The 20,755-nt window shown below is 37.6% G+C and overlaps 1 long non-coding RNA gene and 1 pseudogene across 1 annotated transcript in view; both read left to right on the plus strand.

The window, feature by feature from the left end:
* LOC118518109 (uncharacterized) overlaps positions 1-10,174 on the plus strand; it is a 49,040-nt gene extending 38,866 nt beyond the window's left edge. Inside the window, exon 3 of the long non-coding RNA XR_004908459.2 lies at positions 10,106-10,174. This is a non-coding gene — a long non-coding RNA (uncharacterized LOC118518109). The remainder of the gene's footprint in view (positions 1-10,105) is intronic.
* Positions 10,175-10,848: 674 nt separating this feature from the next.
* LOC118518106 (SLAIN motif-containing protein 2 pseudogene) lies at positions 10,849-11,956 on the plus strand (annotated as a pseudogene).
* The last annotated feature ends 8,799 nt before the right edge of the window (positions 11,957-20,755 follow it).

The following is a 20,755-nucleotide window of genomic DNA, read 5'->3' on the forward strand; positions in this document are numbered from 1 at the left end:
ATATACCAAAAATGAACAAGTAGAATTTGAAATTAAAAACATAACACCATTTTTATTGGCACTCAAGAAAATGAAATACTTCAATATAAATCTAACAAAATATGTACAATGTCTATATGAGGCAAATGTCAAAACTCTGATTGAAAAAAAAGAAAAGCTAAATAAAATGCAGAGATATTCCATGTTCATGAATGCGAACACTCAACATTGTCAAAATGCTCGTTCTGCCCAACTTGATCTACAGATTCAATGCAACCTCATTCAGAATCCCAGCAAGTTATTTTATGGACATCAACAAACTGATTCTAAAGTTTACATGGAGAAGCAAAAGATCCAGAATAGCCAACACAAATATTAAAGGAAATAAAAACTGATGCTACCTAACTTCAATAGTTACTCTAAAGCTACGGTAATCAAGACAATGTGGTATTAGTGAAGCAATAGGCAAATAGATCACCGGAAGAGAATAAAGAGCCCAGAAATACACCAACATAAAGTCAGCTGGTCTTTGACAAAGGAGCAAAGGCAATACAATGGAGAAGGTTTCTTCAATAAATGAACAACTGAACATCCACATGCAAAGAAATTTACCTAGACACAAACCTTTATATCCTTCACAAAAATTATCTCAAAATGGATCATAGACCTAAATGTAAAATGTAAAACTACGAAGTTTCTAAAAGACAACATAGGAGAAAATCTAGATGACTTTAGTGCCTTTTTAGATTCAGCACCAAAGTTATGATCCATAAAAGAAATAATTGATAGCTGGAGTTCATTAAAATCAAAAGCTTCTGCTCTGTGAAAGACAATTTCAAGAGAATTAGAAGAGAGTTACATACTACAAGGAAATTTTTGCCAAAGACACATAGAAGATTGTTATATAAAGTAGGCAAAGAACCTTAAAATTCAACAGTAAAAGAACAAACTACCTAATTAAAAAATGGGCCAAAGACCTTAGAAGACACTTCACCAAAGATGATATAGAGATGACAAATAAATATATGAAAAGATGCTCCACATCATATGTCATCAGGGAAGTGCAAATTAAAACAACAATGAGATATCACTCCATACCCATTAAAATGGCCAAAATCCAGAACACTGACAACACAAAAGGCTGATGAAGGTGTGGTGCAACAGGAACTCTCATGCATTGTTGGGAGTACAGAATGGCACAACCACTTTGGAAGACAGTTTGGCAGCATCTCACAACACTAAACATATTCTTACTGTATGATCCAGTAATCACACTCCTCGGTATTTATCCAAAGGAACTGAAAACACACACACAAATGTGCAATGGCTGATTATAGCAGCTTTGTTTATAATTGGCAAAACTGGGAAGCAACCCAGATGTCCTTCAGTAGGTGAATGGATAAATAAACAGTGATATATCTGTGGAATATTAACAGTGGAATATTATTCAGCACCCAAAAGAAATAGTTATCAAGCCATGAAAAAACATGGAGGAAATTTAAATGCATATTACTAAGTGAAAGAAGCCAACCTGAAAAGGCTTCATACATACTGTTTGATTTCAACTACATGACATTCTAGAAAAGGCAAAACAATAGAGATAATAAAAAGATCAATGATTGTCAGGGGTAGAAGGGGAAGAAAGATAAGGGATGAATAGGCAGAGCACAAAGGATTTTTAGGGCAGTGAAAATACTCTGTATGATATTATAATGATGGATATACATCATTATATATTTGACCAATCCCATAGAATGTATAACACCAAGAAGGAATCTTAAAATAAACTATGGGCTTTTTATGATGTGTCAATGCAGGTTCATCCTTGGTAAAATGTACCATGCTGATGAATGGTGTTAATAATGGGGGACACTAGGCCTGTGTAGGGGGAGGAGGTTTATGGGAAATCTCCATACCTTCCCTTGTTCTGTTGTAAACCTAAAACTGTTCTGAAAAAATGAAATTTTAAACTAACTTATAATAGGTGATAAAGGAGAATCAGGAAAGTTAAATCATCTCCTAGTAAATATTACAGGTAATGAGTGGCTGAGTCAGCATTTGAACCTAGGTTGGCCTAGTGTCAAAGCACATACATTTCTGCTATTCTACATAATTGCTCATTATAATGAGAGATTTTAAACTGGTTAATTGAAGAAGTCAATATTCCTTGGAGAAATCTCCCATCAAGGATCAAATGAGATACATAGTTAGCATGTCATAAAACTAGGACTTTCAGCCTGATTGATTCAGCAGCAAATATTTCCCATAGAGAAGGACTCTTTCACTGTGCTGGCATTTCTCAATACTCAAACACACAGGATTCTAAACAAAGTTCCTACTTAGGTAACGTTTTCTGAAGTAATTGAAGTAACCATGCTGCCTAGTCCATTCAACTACAAAATATAGAAGAACCATGAGAGACAATGGACTCTGAAAAACAAACTGAGGGTTCTAGAGGGGAGGGGGGTGGGAGGATGGGTTAGCCTGGTGATGGGTATTGAGGAGGGCACGTTCTGCATGGAGCACTGGGTATTATGCACAAACAATGAATCATGGAACACTATATCTAAAACTAATGATGTAATGTATGGGGATTAACATAACAATAAAAAAATTAAAAAAAAAAACTACAAAATATTACATTGCACTAAAAAGTTTTAAGGCATTTTCTACTGTAAATATTTTAAATAGTTCTTCCAACAGAGAGCTAATCTTGATTAAGTTATGTCTGAAAAAAGTAAGATGATTATCAAGTATCCTGGTCATAAAAATAAGTCATATTATCAAAAGCCTAGAACTATGTGCTCTCCTTGGGAGGAAATAAGCAATGATCCAATGTAAGAAATAGCTTTTTGAAGCTAAAATAAGAACTTTAAAAACAAAGATCCTTTGAGTGCTATCACACTGAGACCTGAGGAAGGACAAAATTATGGATCTATCAAATTTCTCCAAAGAGCTCATGATCTGTCAAAGAAGTCCTCATTTTGATTATTTGTCCATGTGGGGATCGCAAAATGTCAGCTGCTACACATACTTGTTTCTGTGAATGTTTCCCTGACTTGAGAGAGAAAGGCTCTCCAGAAATAAGAATCACCAGAATCTTCCTTATATTCACTGGCATCTAAATTAATCTTTTGAGAAAAGATGGGAAGTAAAACCTCTGCAGATATATAAGTGCATGAGGAAGAGTGTAGGATTAAGAGAGGAAGAAGTTGGACCAAGCCCTGAGTAGCTGCCACAAATAGTTTAAATCAAAAAGTAGAAGAAAGATCCAGAAAAGGAGCCTGAGAAGCAATGGCCAGAGAAAGAAGTATAAAATCAGAAGGGTGGGTGGTGATGGAAGCCACAGGTGTCATGTTTTCCAGAAGGAAACATGGTAAAACTGTGTCGAATAAGGAGAAAAGCCAGGTGGAATGAAAGCAGCAGACTGTGCGTTTATCTTAAGAGAAAATGTCTCTGGTGATTTTCGAGAGAGTCATTTTGGTTGGAATCATGGGGATGGAAGCCAGATGAGAGTGTGGAGGGACAAAGGGGATGTGATAAAGCAGAGGCAGTGAACATAGAGAAAGTTTTTGATAAGTTTGGCTGTAAAAAGGAGGAAAACCCTGCTAACATGGTTGTGGGAATAGAGGACAGGGTTGAAATGTTTTGTAAGATGGGAAAGATTAGGGCATATTTAAGTGCTGATGGGATAGGTCAAAACCAAAAATGTAGGAGCAGGAAATAATCAGTAGGGTAAATTTTTTTTTAGAAAGTGAGAGAGGATGGAACATCAGGCACACCTAGAGACTCTGGCCCTTGAAGAAAGGAACACACCTGGGAACAAGGAGAAGAGGATGAGTGAAGAGGCTGGTAATTCCAATGGTCACATAGGGAAATGAGGGTATTTCTTCTGGTGGCTTCAAATTTTTTTAAGGAAAACAGAGAGTAAGGGTATTGTTGACAATGCAAGAACTAGAGAAGTAGCGGTATTCTTTTCTTTGGATCCTTCCTCATTCATTACCCCAGCGATGTGCAGATTCTAATAATTAACTATGCTATTTAACAACATAACCTGGTGATGGCCTAGTGGGATTTTTGTGTCCTGTTTTGCAAATGAGCTAAACCTTGAAATAGGAGGTTAGAAACTATGCTTGACATCGTTCATTCTGCTCTAGGAATAGATTCATCGTGTTTAACTTTCAAGAAGGCAGGCAGGGATCTTCCAGACAAATGGTGGGTTAGTCAGAAGAGAAGATGTCTGTTATCACAGGCATGTTCTGCTAAGTGCAGTAAGTATTGACTTGTTAAAAGAACATGCCCTGATATTGGAGATAAAGAAAAGTAAAACGATGCCTTCTGATAGCTTTAAAAATCAGCTAATTGTAACAGAGATGAGTTTCATTATGGAGACCGCTTTAATCAGAAGCACAGGGAAGCAATGTTAACTACGGAAAATCTTTGAACTAACACAGAAGAGCCTTTTAAATTAATCTGTGAGGGTCAGCAAAAAAGAAAATTAGTCTGGTTAGAAAAATGACAGTAAAGAACAAGTAGGAAAAGGAAATGGAAGGTCCGTTAAGCAGTACTTTCGCCTCTGTGTTAGGAGGACGAGATGCCAAGAGGCAAAATTTCTAGCTATGAAGAAAAGAAACTGCATAATGGACAGGTAAGAGGGAAAAAATCTATCTATCCATATTTGCAGAGAAGGGAAAGGGGCGGACAGAGGAAAAAATCTGGCACATATGTGCAACATAGTCACAGGGTTTTTAAAGTAATACCAAGCATCACAAAATAAGGGAAACAATGAAGAACTGTGCATAATGAAATCAGATTTTTCAAAAACCTTATTTAATAAGAAACTGGCCTCCTTTTTGAAGCATGGGAAACTCACAAAAAAACATACCATTCATTAGATGTAATTAACTTCACACAGCGTTTTCTTAAAGTAACTAAATGAAAACCGAGCTGTGGCTTGCACTGAATATGCTTTAGGTCAAAATAATATGAGAGGAAATCAGCCATTAAAGAAAAGAAAGTCACACTTAAGACTTTGTCATGTTAGTGAGGCATCACTAGGAATATAATCTACGTATCAGCTGGAGTCTTCTACTCTTGAGATCCAAACAGGTCTAGGGTTGAACTCTCCTTCTGCACAGTGAGGAAATCCAAAGTCTTCCCATTCTTGGAGGTCAGATCTGTTTCCTGAACTGCTACCTCTATTTAACGTCAAGTTGACTGAGGCATAAAAATCATCTCTATCCTCAAGCCAATTTGCCTGTCCGTTTGTGAGTGTGGTACGCTTTTAGGCTTGGTATGGCATGGGCAAGCAGAGAAGTGTCTTTAGCTGTGGAAATGCAGATAGTTTACGTTGAGTCCTCAATATATGTCTTCATAGAAAATCCTTCAGCCACCTTAATTTTTTCACTGGCTGTTTTACTTCCTATTCTCCAGCACGTATCACAATTTCCTCTTTCTACTCTCTGCTCTCTTCCCTCCCTTCTTTGCTTCCCTATCTTCCCCACCTCTCCCTCTCAGAAACAAAAGAAATTCCTCTATAATTCTCATAAGAGTAATTTAACCAGGCTCTTTTGTGGCTTTCATTTTGCTGAACACCACACCCCCAGAGCCCCACCTTCTACCCAGTGGCTAATCAAGTCATTTCCTCAAAGGTAGTTTCCTCCCCCAAAAGGCATTCTGGTGCCAATTGTTAAGAAAATAAATCCAATACCTAAATTACACTAGGACTTCAAAAGAGTGCCTTTGTCACAAAGGGAAACAACCAATTGCTTGAAAAGCACATGCCATATAACATGTAATATTCAATGTAACCTGTAATTATGGAGATGGAAGTCAGTTGTGGAATAGGTAGTCCCCATGAGGGAATTTTTCCACCTTAGGAAATTCTCGGTGGATTGGGGGATCACGTACAATAAAGCTTTTAAAAAATAAGACTTGAAAGAGGATTGTATTTCCTGGTGGGGATAACTTCCACTGGGTAGCCGGAGCATACACTTTTATCAGTGTAGAGTTCTGTCGGCCTCAGTAGAGATACTGGAACAAACAGCAGCTGGCCAAGGCCCTGCACCAGCGGCTAAATCAGGACCAGGCTGATTGCCCATCCTACTGCTGGTCATGAGTTCTTCTGTCTTTTAATCCTGCTTACCTCAGGTTTCACAGCAATCAAGACTCCTGACACATTCCACATCCTTTCTTTCCTTACTACACAGCCTCAGTGAAGGGATTTCCCTTGTCATCTGGAAATGCCCTTCAACTTTCCCCTATATTGGATGTGCTCTTCCTTAAATCCCAAGGCTTCCCAAAGCTGCTCAGAATTCCTATGAATGACATTCAGAATCTAGCTTTTGTATATGACCTGATTTTTTTTTTCTTTCTAGAATTTTTAAGATTTTTTTGTCCTTATTTGCCTTTCTTTATTTGTATGGCTGGACATTCAATGGGTCTTTTTTTCTTTTTCTTTTTCTTTTTCTCTTCCTTTTTTTAGAGGGAGAGAGTGAGTGGGAGGAGGGCCAGAGGGACAGGAAGAGAGAGAATCTCAAGCAGACTCCAAGGCCAGTGCAGAGCCTGATGTGGGGCTCGATCTCACAACCCTAACTCTGAGATTGTGACCTGAGCCGAAATCAAGAGTCAAATGCTTAACTGACTGAGCCACCCAGGCACCCACAATGGGTCATTTTAATCTGGAAACCTGTATCCCTCAGTTCTAGAATTTTTTCGGTTTAAGGCATTTTCATACTTCCCTCTATATTTTCTTTCTGGAACTCTTATCATTCAGATATTGGACCTCCTACACAGATCCTTTAAATTTGTTTTAACTTTCTACTATTCTCCATTTTTTTAATCCATTTTCAGAAAGATTTTCCTGACTTAACCTTTCACCCCTCTTATTGATTCTTTTAGTTCTCATATATTTACAATGTCCAAAAGCCCATTCTTAGGCTTGGTAATTCACTTTTTATAACATTCTGGTTTTGTTTTGTGGATGCAATATCATCTTGCACCTCTGTGAAGATCCTATTAAAATATTTTTTGAAGTTTCTTGATCTTCCTTGTATTTTCTATTTTTTTATTTTATTTTTTAAAAAGATTTTATTTATTTATTTATTTGACAGAGAGAGAAAGAGAGAGCACAAGCAGGGTGAGCGGCAGAGAGAGAAGCAGGCACCCTGCTGAGCAGGGAGTCCATTTCAGGTCTCGATCCCAGGACCCTGGGATCATGACCTGAGCCGAAGGCAGATGCTTAACTGGCTGAGCCACCCAGGTGCCCCTACATTTTCTATTTTTTTAAAAATTGTATGTTTGTTTGCCTTTTTTTTTCTGTATTTCATGTTCAGAGCTCTATTTGCATGAGCAGAATTTGTCAGTGGTGGACATCACTTAAGAGTAAGCTGGCTTTTTCATTGAAGGGCACACAAATATCAGTATGTCTGTGGGGTTTTTTTTAAACCACAGGCATATTTTCCCTGAAGGTGATTCTCTATTCTCCCACCTGGTGTGTATAAGTGAAGCTGGGAGAATTTTCATACTGTTTGGGGAAATATTCAACCTTCCTAGAGAGGGAAGTTCCAGTCTTCTGTGGTTATGAGGACAGGCTAAAGTGGAGGAGAATATGTGAAAAGCTGTTTCATAAACAAATTGTCAACTGATCTTTCAAAGGTCCCTAATACTTCGAGTTCCCAAGTTCTTGCAGGGTTCTGAGACATGAATCATCTTGTTCTTTGTCTGCTTGCCCCTCATGCTACTACCTTCACTTTACCTTTTTCTAGAATGCTAAGTCAATTACCATGGTCCATCCATTTCTCATCTTTCAAAAGCTTGTTGAAATCTCATCATTTAGTTTGTGTGGTCTTCTTGGTTTATCACTTTTTAGAAAAAACTTCTTTTGCTATCTTTTCAATGGTGTTATAAAAGGGACAGAAGTAACCACTTGTGTCCAATATACCTCATTAACTAGAAATACAATTTTCTCTTCAGTCTTTATAATCTGACTTCATTTTATCGTTCCAGGGAAATTACTTCCATAAAGGTCACAACCAAATATACTATATTGTTATATACATTGGGGATTGCTTTGACCTCATACTCCTTGATATTTTGGCATTTAATACAACTGGCCACTCCTTGAAATTCTCCTTTTAGGGGTTGAATGATACCACATTCTCCTGGTTTTTCTCTTACTTCCTCATCTGGTCCTCAGTCTTCCTTATTTGCTCTTCCTCTTTTGCCATCACCTTTAAATGTTCAAGTACAAGTCACCAGATCTGTAGTCAACAAGTTGGAGACCCAGAAGAGTCTATGGTACAGTTCCAGTGTGAGTCCAGGAGAGCCGGTGGTGTAAGTTCTAGTTTGAAAGCTGGCAGTCTTGAGACACAATGAAAGTTGATGTTTCAGTTTGAGTGTGAAGGCTGTAAAAGACTGATATTCCAGCTCAACTAAGTCAGGCAGGAGGAATTTCCTCTTACTCATGGGAGAGTCAGCCTTTTTATTCTATTTGGGCCTTCAACTAATTGGGTAAGGCCCACCCACATTAGGAAGAGCAATCCGTTTTACTCAGTCTACCTAATCAAATGTTAATATCATCCAAAAACACCCTCACAAAGTCAGAATAGTTTTTGATCAGATATCTGAGCACCTCATTGCCTAGTCAAATTGACATATAAAATTAACCATCACTCAGGGCGCTGGGTGGCTCAGTCGTTAAGCGTCTACCTTTGGCTCAGGTCATGATCCCAGGGTCCTGGGATCAAGCCCCTCATTGGGCTCCCTGATCCTTGAGAAGCCTGATTCTCCCTCTCCCACTCCCCCTGCTTGTGTTCTCTCTCTCTCTCTCTCTCTGTCAAAAAATAAATAAAAAATCTTTAAAAAAAAATTAACCATCACAGTTGGTTAATCAAAAAATGTCAGTTATATTAGACAATCATAAAAGAGATACATATTGAACTGGAACTTATAATTTAACAGCAAACATATAAATACATATTTACTTACCTTCCTTTTGTAGTAGACCCAAAGCTTTTTTTTTTTTTTTTTTTTAGTATGAATCTGGTGATTAAAGTTCCAGATGGTCTTTTTCACAAAACTATACTCATAATTCATCTACATTTCCTAGTGTTTCAAGTGAGAAAAAGATCTCAAATCTAAAAGCAAAATTTTTCTAGACCTTTAAAGTTTTTTTCCTAATTCTTTATAATTATTTGATTTGATCTCATTTTAAAAAGCAATTTGCTTTCTGAAGTATTTAATTTAGTTTTCACAGCAGCAACATTTTTCTTTTACAACCTGTCATCTTGAGTAATATGTAGTTGTCAAGTTGTATGACATGTAGTTGTTATAGTATTACAGTGACAAGGTTTCAGATCAAACACAATTGAGTCTAGGGAAGCATACAGCTCAGCTGGTGGGAGCACTGGTACGAGGGCAGAATGGGGAGTAGTGTGGCAGTGCTGAGGGTCAGTTTGCTATGGGAATCAGCCAGTATGATTCACAGAGAGAGATTAGAGAGTCCGTTAATCCTGAAGTCAGCTCAGTGGAAGCCTACTTAGTGAGTTTCTCCCCATATCATCAGGCTAAAAAGACATTAAATATTAACATCTGTTTACAGCAGATTCATTTGGGAGTTCCCAAAGGACACAGGTCACCATAAAAAATAAAATAAACAAGAGGAAAAGAATCTATTTCCAGAACTTTCTAGAAACTTTCTTGATTCCTTTGGTTTATTCATCAGTTCCTATTTTCATGATTACATTCAAATATATAATTTAAAATGTTAATTCTCGGGGCACCTGGGTGGCTCAGTCATTAAGCATCTGCCTTTGGCTCAGGTCATGATCCCAGGTTCCTGGGATCGAGCCCCGCATTGGGCTCCCTGCTCCGCGGGAAGCCTGCTTCTCCTCTCCCACTCTCCCTGCTTGTATTCCCTCTCTCGCTCTGTCTCTCTCTGTTAAATAAATAAATAAAATCTTTAAAAAATAAATAAATAAAATGTGAATTCTCACTCAAGTCTCTCTGAGATGTACCCTTTGGTATCTCAAGAGTAAAATCATATGCTGTTTTATTGAAATGTCCACTTCTATTGTAACAACCATTTTTTGTAGAACAAGTAAAATTCTGCTCTATTTTCATTTAGATGATAAAATAATCTGTGCTGCACAGTGAAGACAACTCAGAAATCAGTACTTTGATGCATAACACCATGTAAAGGCAAGTCCCTTTTTTACTTTTATGTAATGATAAAACACAGTTTAACATTTTCATATAACAAGTTGATATATAAAGAAATGCTACTACTTTTGCTAATTACCTTGATATATTTGTAAATCTAAGTGATAAAAGTCTTAAAAAGTTAAGCTTTGGAAGATGATTTAAAAAAGACTAATTTTTAATAATTTTTTTTTCTGAATACCTGAAAAGATAATGCTCTGTTATACTAAGCCATCAGGGACTGTGTTAAACACTCTAGTGACCAAGTAGTAATATTTGTGCTAAGTAATTTGTCATATTTTCTTTTAATATTATAGCCTATTAGAGACAAAAATATGTGCTATTTATGAGAGGGCTCCAGGATCAGAATGCCTCGGTTTGAATCTCGGCTCCATCTCTTCCTATGTTGTTGAACTTGGGTGATTATTTAAGTCTCTAAGTGTTAGTGTTGCCAAACGCTGGATCCTCAAAAATACCACCAAAATAACCTGTTGAAAAGGTAAATCTGAACTTATTGCTTACCTCAGTAAGGGAGAATACTGCTTTGACCATGAATTAGTAGCATCTTGGAGGGAAGAGAGCAAAGTTGTGATATGAAGTTTGGGGATTTGGTTTAAGGCAAGTCTTTCAAGGCAAGGGATGGCTCTTAATTAGGACTGGATAAAGATCATGGCAGAACACTTTAGGATTGGTGGGTACAGCAAAATGAGGGCTTTGAGGTGAGGGTATAGAAGAATCACAGAAAGCAAAGAATTGTTTGATGCTATCTATTGAAAAGCCAAACAGTATTATGTTCATTAAAAATGGATTTTTTCAGGAAGTTCCTGAAAGGGACGCTGAGTTATTTTTAACTTTTATCTCTCTGGACAAAAATTTCCTGCAATAGTTAAGACATTGTGATAAAGACAGTGGCAGAGTAAAATCATGATAATGTAAACAGTCAAGTATGTTTGTGAGGTGGGGCGAGTAGATGGTTTTGATTCTTAGTTTCTCATTTGCAAAATGGGAATAATAATAGTAAATTTATGGATGATTTGCTAAGTAAGTACTCACAAACCTTCTAGAAGGAAACTGTATGAAGTGGAAGGAGCAAGGGCTCAGAGTCAGTCAAATCTAGATTTACATCTAAGTTACAACTCTGTGGTAAGTATGATTCTGTTTTGTGATCTTTAGAATGATACCTCTAACAGTGGCATTGTGGGAATTAAATTAAATAATGAATGAGAGTCCCAAACATCGAATATGCAAGTTGACTCAGTGAAAAGCAGCAGAAGTGACTTAAATTTTCAAGTGCCAAATGGAGGAATACCTCACATGCAACCTCAGGTTTCAGCCATACCTTCTCCAGGCAAATTCTGTTTCCCTGCAGTACCATCTCCTTTGGCTTTCCAGCAACCAGTAAAAGCACTTAACAACCATGGCTCTAGTTCTCCTGGTACCAAAGAAACAATACAGCTCATACAAGCCACCTCCCCACCCGGGCCTCCCATGGTTCAGAGCACACAGTCCCAGCAAATCCTCCCAACAATATCAATAGCCCTACTTCAACCAGATCTGCAGGAACAACCACAGTCAGAAGTGGCCTGCGGAGACCCGCTTCCCCTTCTGCTGGGGGTATACTAGTACCTCACAGCAAACTTGCACAGTCTGTGTACAGATCCTTGCCAGGTCCTAAACCTGTGGTTGCCTGAAAGAGGACAGTTGGAAGGATGGCTGTTATCAACCAACAGAGGCAAGAATGCAGAGGTCCACAGCTGCATGGACACCCCTTCACTAAACTAAAAGACAACTTTTATATGCAGACTGTTCAGATATGACTTTATAAAATCCCAGCCCTCTCTGTCTTAAGTAGCACAAACTGACAGAGATGATCAAGAAGCAGGTTGTTGTTGTTGTTGTTGTTGTTGTTGTTTAAATTTTGGTGGTTTTTTTGAAAGTTTTTTTTTTTTAGATTTTATTTATTTATTTGTCAGAGAGAGAGAGAGAGCACAAGCAGGGGGAGTGGCAGGCAGAAGGAGAAACAGTTTCCCCTCTGAGCAAGGAGCCTAATGCAGAACTCGATTCCAGGACCCTGGGATCATGACCTGAGCTGAAAGCAGATGCTTAACAGACTGAGCCATGCAGGCATCCCAAGAAGTAGTTTTAAATGACATTTGACATCAGATGTTTTTGGTCACCATATAGTCACTGTCCACGGAATCACTTTTAGTTTTGTTTAATAGAAACTAAGCTAATTTTTAAATATTTGACAGAGGCCAATATCTGGACAAAAACTAATGGAAGGAAAAGAGAAATGTTCATTTATAAATAAGAGAATACCTTTGTGCACCAGCAAATGGTGACTTAAAGTTATCCAAACTTCACATTCAACATAATTTGCTGTGTAAATAGTATAAATAAATATTTGTGTTAATGAGAAAAAAACAATGTATGAGAAAATAATGTGTGCAAGATATATGTTTCAGGCAGGAAACCATTCAAATGGGGGAAATCAAAGAGGGTTTGATGTAGGGATTGATTGTCAGGATAAGGAACCAACAGAGGATGTTGAGGAGACAGCAGGAAGTCCTGAAAGAGAGCTGTACTGGAGCATGGTAAGAGCTGTAACCCTGGGAGAGAAGCCACCTGATGAGAGCTGAGGCCATCTGTAAAGAAATGCAGATGCTGCCAAACCAGGCAGGGAGCAGCAGGAATAAATACCCTGACCTCTTCCTCCTCTCACTCTCCAATCTCCTGCATTGCATTTGTCAAACCCAACCAAAAGCAAGAGGATGGATGAGCCTGGATAATGCAGTCCTTCCAGGTCAGCTTCTTGGGGCATGGAGCAGGATGGGGAAGAGCAAAGACTACATCACAAGAAGCACACACAGAATAACCAGCATCAGCAGGGACCTTACAAAGTCTGAGTTCCTCTGCTGTGACCCAGTTAGGAATGATGATACTGTTGAAATAGAGGTATATGTCAGTATAGTACTACTGTACATGTCTATTTTGAGGGAAACAAATTTAAGCACTAACCATGTACAATCCTTGGTTAATGTAAGGATGTTTACTGAATGGGCCTGCTCACTCTATAATGGGACCAATACTGTATCTGCTTGTCTGCAAATCAGGATATTAAGAGTATACAGTGTCCATTCAGATCAGAAATACAATGTCCATTCAGCTTAGAACCTCCCCTTAATAAAACCTTTAGGGTTTGTTTTTTTTTTTAACTTGGGACAAAAAAGAATGGGTTGAACACAAATGAACTCACATTATGGAATAAACATACCAAAATATGCAAGTCATGTATGAGTGTGTCTGATGGCACTGACGCTAAATACCAAAGCATTATCAGAGGGCATGTGGAAGAGCCTGGTCAGAAGCCTCTAGAATGCCTTTCAGGAACTTCTTTGTGTCCTGATTCAGTGTTATTCTCAATCTCACTTAATTAGAATCTTGACCTGGTTCATATGGGGTGACCATTTACTTGTACCAATGCTAATGGTTGATTGCAGACCCCTCTCAGACACACAAAGTTCATTAGCCTTACCTCTCTTTTTTTTTTCTTAAGATTTTATTTATTTATTTGAGAGAGAGAGCATGAGAGCAAGAGAGCACAAGCAGTGGGGAGCAGCAGAGGGAGAGGGAGAAGCAGACTTCCCAGTGAGCAGGGAGTCTGACGTAGGGCTTGATCCCAGGACCCTCAGTTCATGACCTGAGCCAAAGGCAGCCGCTTAACTCACTGAGCCACCCAGGCGCCCCTAGCCTTACTTCTCTTACCATGTTAACTCCTTTTGAATATTCTTGCATGTCCACAAATATCCTCTGAAAATGCTTGTTTCTGCTGAATAGGAAGGTATGAGACTACACCTTACACCCACCATTGCCTCCCAACAAGGGTTTTAAGCAAGAAAAAGACTATCTTCTAGAATGAGTCTATTCACTCAGTATTCAAAGTCACTTCCTTTTGTGGTTGGTTGTTTCCCATTGCAAAAATGTCCACACTGTGGGATCCGAGCTTGACCTACCTTCCTGAATGGGACTTTAGCAATCAAATGTTCCTTTGTATCAGCTCTTCTGAAATTTGTTATAGTCTTATACAAAAAACGTTGAGGGGCACCTGCCTGGCTTAGTATGCAGAGCATGTGACTCTTGATCTCAGGGTCGTGAGTTCAAGCCCCATGTTGGGCATGGAGCCTACTTAAAATAAAAATTAAGAAATACATATATATAAAGAAAATGTTGAAAGGAAAATAGATCATGGAAAGATCCTTAAGGATAGTTACCCCTTTAGGAAAATCGTTTATCTATGTCCTGGGCATTTTATATCCCAGTGCTTCTCTGTGATACCATTCCCAACTTACCTTTTAATCAAATAAGTTTTTGAGAAGTGACAGTGTATACTTTCTAGGGGAACTTTTTAAAGGAGATAACTGTAGTTTTGGTGTATAAGCTTAGATATGCTTATTTATTTTTAAAAATGTGGTCTTATTTCTTTATAATTTACATGAACTTTTATATTCTGCACATTCTTATGTACAGATCTATTCATCTTCTCCAAAAACTTGCAAGTTCCTTCAAGGCTGGAGCTATAACTTATTCATCTCTTTTATTCTATCAATGTATTCCTTTGCTTAATGACTTTACTTCATTTGTGAAATGCTGCCACCAAGTGAAGAGGCATTAAATGAAAAAAGAAATCCATTAAATTTACCTTTTTTAATTTTCAAAGAATGAAGTTTTATTTTTATTTTTTTAAAGGTTTTATTTATTTATTTGTAAGACAGAAGGCACAAGCAGGGGGAAGTGGCAGGCAGAGGGAGAAGCAGCCTCCCTGCTTAGCAAGGAGCCCGATGTGGGACTCGGCTCGATCCCAGGACCCTGGGATCATGACCTAAGCCGAAGGCAGATGCTTAACTGACTGAGCCACCGAGGTGCCCCCAAAGAATGAAGTTTTAATACCTCATATACTTAATAACTTTTTAATGCATAAATAAGTGTGATTTATTATTATTATTTTTTAAGATTTATGTATTTATTTTAGGGGGGAGGGGCAGAGGAGAGAATCCTCAAGCAGACTTCCCATTGAGCATGGAGCCACATGTGGCTCGATCCCATGACCCATGAGATCATGACCCATGAGATCATGACCTTAGCTGAAACCAAGAGTTGGACACTTAACTGACTGAGCCACCCAGGCACCCCAGGAGTGATTTATTATTAACACAACATTTACCAGTAAATAAGTAAGTGCTATGAAAATGCTTGAAACTATTGACTCATGACTTTTTTAAATTTTCTGTTTATTCATTTATTTATTTTAAAGCCCCACAGCATCCCCAGGGCCAGTTTTATTAGCCCTCTTTATGATGAAGAAAGGAAGGCTCAGAGAAGTGAAGCAACTTGACCATTCAATAAAAATCCATTAAATTTAACAAGGAAATTTATGATGCTTTTATCAATACCAAAGGCAAGATACCCAAACAATCTTCTTAGAAAAATATATGAATTGAATGATGAAAATAATTTCTTGTAATTAATGAATAGTTTAAAGTAAATACAGTTTATACTTAAAATGTAATAAAAGACTACAGTGGCTGGTAGGTTATAAAGGAGGGGTGTAGGAAACATATTCTTTGGAAGGTTTGTTCTTTCTTCATCATTCTCTTTGCCAATTTTTCAACCATTCTTAGGTGCATTGTTGTCTAGCACTCAAATCTACACTCAAAGTTATAACACAGAAACATACCTTTAGGGCAAAATAAAGACTAAATAACCATGAGAATACTCCAGAACACTTCAGAATAGCCCATGTGAATAATTAGCTGAAGATGCTGCATTTTCATCTCTTTCGCTTGTCCTGTGTACACAGAGGAAAACATTTTGGGTGCATCTTTCACAGTGTGCAATTTAAATTTGTTCCACATGATGTACTCTGTTTAAAAACTTGTTTTGAATGAATTGGTAAGCATGTCTTTGCCTGAAATCATAATGTTGAAATACCACTTCTTATAGCATGTTTATTCAGTGTGCTTTATGGTGAAAATCTTGCTATTCTGGGCAGGGGGGAAGGTCATTGTCTGAAAAGTAGTATAACTTTTTGAGATATATTATGTCTAAAAGTCACTAACTAGGGGTGCCTGGGTGGCTCAGGGGGTTAAGCATCTGACTCTTGATCTCAGCTTGGGTCTTGATCTCAGGATTGTGAGTTTGGGCCCTGTATTGGGCTCCATGTTCGAAGTGGAGCCTACTTAAAAAAAAAGTCACTAGGCACAGATAAGTTGAGATATAGGTACATGGTAGCATCAATGAATGGATGAGTCAATGACAAAACACTCTTCCCATAACAGCCTTATTAGAAGATCATGTAAATGGGAAGCCTGGGTGACTCAGTCGTTAAGTGTCTGCCTTCAGCTCAGGTCCTGATCCCAGAATTCTGGGATCGAGCCCCGCATTCCTCATCGGGCTCCCTGCTCGGCAGAGAGCCTGCTTCTCCCTCTCCCACTCGCCCTGCTTGTGTTCCCTCTCTCACTCTCTCTCTCTGTGTCAAATAAATAAATAAAAGCTCTAAAAACAAAACAAAACCAGATCATGTAAAGCAATGGTCAAATTGGTCAGTTCCTTCTGATGGAAAAGTTGTTTTGATTGCATTATCAAATGTATACTCTTAATATCCTGTATAGCAAATGTATACTCTTAATATCACTGTATACTCTTAATATCCTGATTTGCAGACAAGCAGATACAGTATTAGTCCCGTTATAGAGTGAGCAGGCCCATTCAGGTATCTGAGGTGTTTTTCACTTCTTAGAATATGGTGGGGCCCTCATTCTGGTTTTCAACAATTTTGCAGCAGAAACTAGAGCAACATGAACACAAATTCATATACATTTTGGAGGGTGAGGAGGCTCCTGAACCTGCGGGGGTAACACAGTGAAGAAACGGTCTTGAAAATCAAAACACCCAGGTAATTTAGCACTACAACACCCTGGCCACTTGAAAGTGCATGAGAAAGACACCAGTATCCTCACTCCCACTTATTTTATGTACTTCTTCCAAGAATCCCCATTTTTTGTACTCATCTTTCTTTATCCATCCTTCATTTATGCTCACCATAGCTGTTTTCTTTCTAAGACTAATCAAAGTCACTGTGCTCTGAATTTATCCTCACCCAATTTCTGACATAATAAATACTTTATCCTTAAGTTACTTAAATATCCTTTATGTTTAACATATATCTTCCCCTCCCTCTCTTTCCCTCAGCCCTTATCATGTGCCCTTCAAAGTCTATAACAGGAGCACAAACTTGAGAGAAAATCTGGGATTGTCATGGGCCTATATTTGTTTCTGTGTGCATATTTTTATCTTTAGTATACCACTTTATATTATGAAGCTTTTATATGATTATACAGACTTGAGCTTACAAATAATTTTTTACTTCCAGCAAAAATTTTATTGCAAATCCCAAATAAGGGTGTGTTGGCATTAAGAAGCACAATTCTGGAAATTTTTTTAATGTGTTGGTCAGTTGCCATGTAAAAGGATAAAAAGTTAGTTATTGGCTATTTACTATTTGTTTTCACTTCTGTCATCTTCCTTACCCTCCAAAAAGGTTAAGATTACAAAACAAATTAGAATTGAAATAAGTTCAAGGATTTAAGATTTCCCTGAAGAAAGGTGTTATACAGTTATGAAGTTTTAGTCCTAATCCAAGTGGTCATCGAAGCAGAAATAAAGTAATTATTTAAAAGTATTAATAGATCCTATTACTAACTTCATACAGGAAAAAAGAAAGAAAGAAAAGTTGACTAAAGACTTGCCTTTGTGAGAGCTATTAATGTTTTTTTTATTATTATGTTATGTTAATCACCATACATTACATCATTAGTTTTTGATGTAGTGTTCCATGATTCATTGTTTGCATATGACACCCAGTACTCCATGCTGTATGTGCCTTCTTTAATACCCATCACCAGGCTAACCCATCCCCCCACCCCCCTCCCCTCTAGAACCCTCAGTTTGTTTCTCAGAGTCCATCGTCTCTCATGGTTCATCTCCCCCTCCGATTTCCCCCCCTTCATTCTTCCAGAGCTACTGTTTTGTTGATACTGACAGACTATAAGATTTGGTAACTAAGAAAAGCATATATAAAAATTTTTAAGGAAAATTTTTAAAATTCCTATAGAAAAACTCACATGAAGTTAATGGAAAACTCCACCAACGCAAATATCCTTTGATGTGGGTTGTCTTAATCAGCTGTCAATGACAATAAGGCTTAGGTGAACCTTCTGTACCTCTTTCAGAGAATTCTCTTCTAGGAACAGGAAACCTACTGAACAAAGGGTGAAATACTTATTTCTTCTCATGGTTCTTATGAAACATTGCTGTTTATTTTTTCAAACTTTTTTTTAAAATTAATTTATTTGACAGAGAGAGATAGCAAAAGAAGGAACACAAGCAGGAGGAGTGGGAGAGGAAGAAGCAGGCTTCCCGCGGAGTAGGGAGCCCGATGTGGGGCTCGATCCCAGGACCCCGGGATCATGACCAGAATCGAAGGCTGGCGCTTAACAACTGAGCCACCCAGGCACACCGAAACATTGCTGTTTCTACTCTAAATTATCTTCCTGGGAATAACTATCAATTTCCAGTAGCCTTAAACTAATGTTTAAACTCATCTTCCAAATTTGGCTTGTCTATATGGTATTGGGGAATTGGGGAATGAGGCCATGTATTTATTTACTGCCATTTTAATCATTTTTAAGTGTATGATTTAAGAGTGTTAGTTACATTCACAATATTATGCAACTTTCACCACCATCTATTTCCAAAACCTTTTCATCACCCCAATAATGTAACCCCAATAAAGATTATATAATCAAGTCATAACTCCCCATTCTCCTGTCCTCCCAGCTCCTGGTAAACTCTAGCCCACTTTCTGTATATGAATTTGCTTATTCTAGATATTTCATGTTAAGTGGAGTCATGCAATATTTGTCCTTTTGCATCTGCTTTATGTCACTAAGCATAATACTTTTAAGGTTCATCCATGCTGTAGCGTGTATCAGAACTTCATTCCTTTTTATGGCTTAATAATATTTCATCATATGTATGTACTGTAGTTCATTTATCCATTCATCTGTTGATAGACACTTGGGTAGTTTCCACCTCTCAGTTATCGTTAATAATGTTCCAATGAACATTGGCATACAGATATCTGTTTGAGCCCTTATTTTCGATGATGTGAGGTATGTACATAGAAGTGTAACCCTGGGTCTTATGATAATTCTATATCTAGCTTTTTGAGAAACTATCAAACTCTTTTTCACAGAAGCTGCACCATTTACATTCTCACCAGCAATGGATGAGGGTTTCAATTTCCCCAACACTTGTTATTTTTCCATTTTCTTGAAGTTATAGTAGTATATCCTAGTAGGTGTGAGGTGGTATCTCACTATGGTTTTGATTTGCATTTCCGTAATGATTAGTGATGTTGAGTATCTGTTCATGTGTTTATTACCCATTTATAAATATTCTTTGGAGAAATGTCTATTCAAGTCTTTGTCCCTTTTTTTTTAATTTGTTGTTTGTCTTTTTCTTGAGTTTTGAGAGTTCTTAATTTATTCCAGATATTAAACACTTACCAGATAAATGATTTATAAATATTTTCTCCCATTCTGTAGGTTATCTTTTCACTTTTTTTGATAATGTCTTTTGATGCACAAATTTTTTAATTTCAGTGAAGTCCAATTTATCTATTTTTTTTTTCTCTTACTGTTCTCTTACTGCTTTTGGTGTCAGATCTAAGAATCCATTGCCAAAATCTAAGGTCATGAAGATTTACCACTATGTTTTCTTCTAAGACTTTTATGGTTTTAACCCTTATATTTATATTGTTGAATTAATTTTTGCAGATGGTATGAGTTACCTGTTTATTTTTGAAGATTATATTTTGACATAGGCAAGGTGACATGTGGATTATTATAGGGACTCCCCAAAGACACACAAAGTCATCTGTTCATTGAGCTACCAATTATTGCTCTAAATTGGGAAGAGCAATAAAGAGAAGAAAGTTAGCAATAATTCTGGCTATTTAGTGCAGATGACTAGATTCAGATGTAAAAGAAAAAAAAAATGGAAGTTTCAGTTAGGTAGAGCTTACATTCCCTGTCATCTACAACACATGATTTCCCCGTACTTGATAAAATGCTTCTAGCTCAATAGAGGAAAGAAATTAAAGAGGAGATTTTAGATCAGGGAGGGTCTCAGAAAAAAGAAATCTATGCTTAACTGCAGGCTAATTCCTAGCAAGAGAGAGAGAGAATTCTATATTTTGGGGATCTGAAATCAGAGGGACGAGTATTATGCTTCCTACCTCACTACTCATGGTGTCTACAAAACCCACTGAAAGTTTCATGCATTCTCCTGATGAAAAATAGTAGAAAAGATGGCTATATAAGGTACCATGTGTACAGACATATGGGCCAGAGAGGAACTTCAGAAATATTTGCTGGGTCTCCCTTCCACAGGGCCTGGGTTACTGCTGAACTTCTTACATGAAACATTGCAAATTACTCTAAAAATATAGAGTTTC

The sequence above is a fragment of the Halichoerus grypus genome, chromosome 5, assembly GCF_964656455.1.
Source record: "Halichoerus grypus chromosome 5, mHalGry1.hap1.1, whole genome shotgun sequence".
Lineage (NCBI taxonomy): Eukaryota > Metazoa > Chordata > Mammalia > Carnivora > Phocidae > Halichoerus > Halichoerus grypus.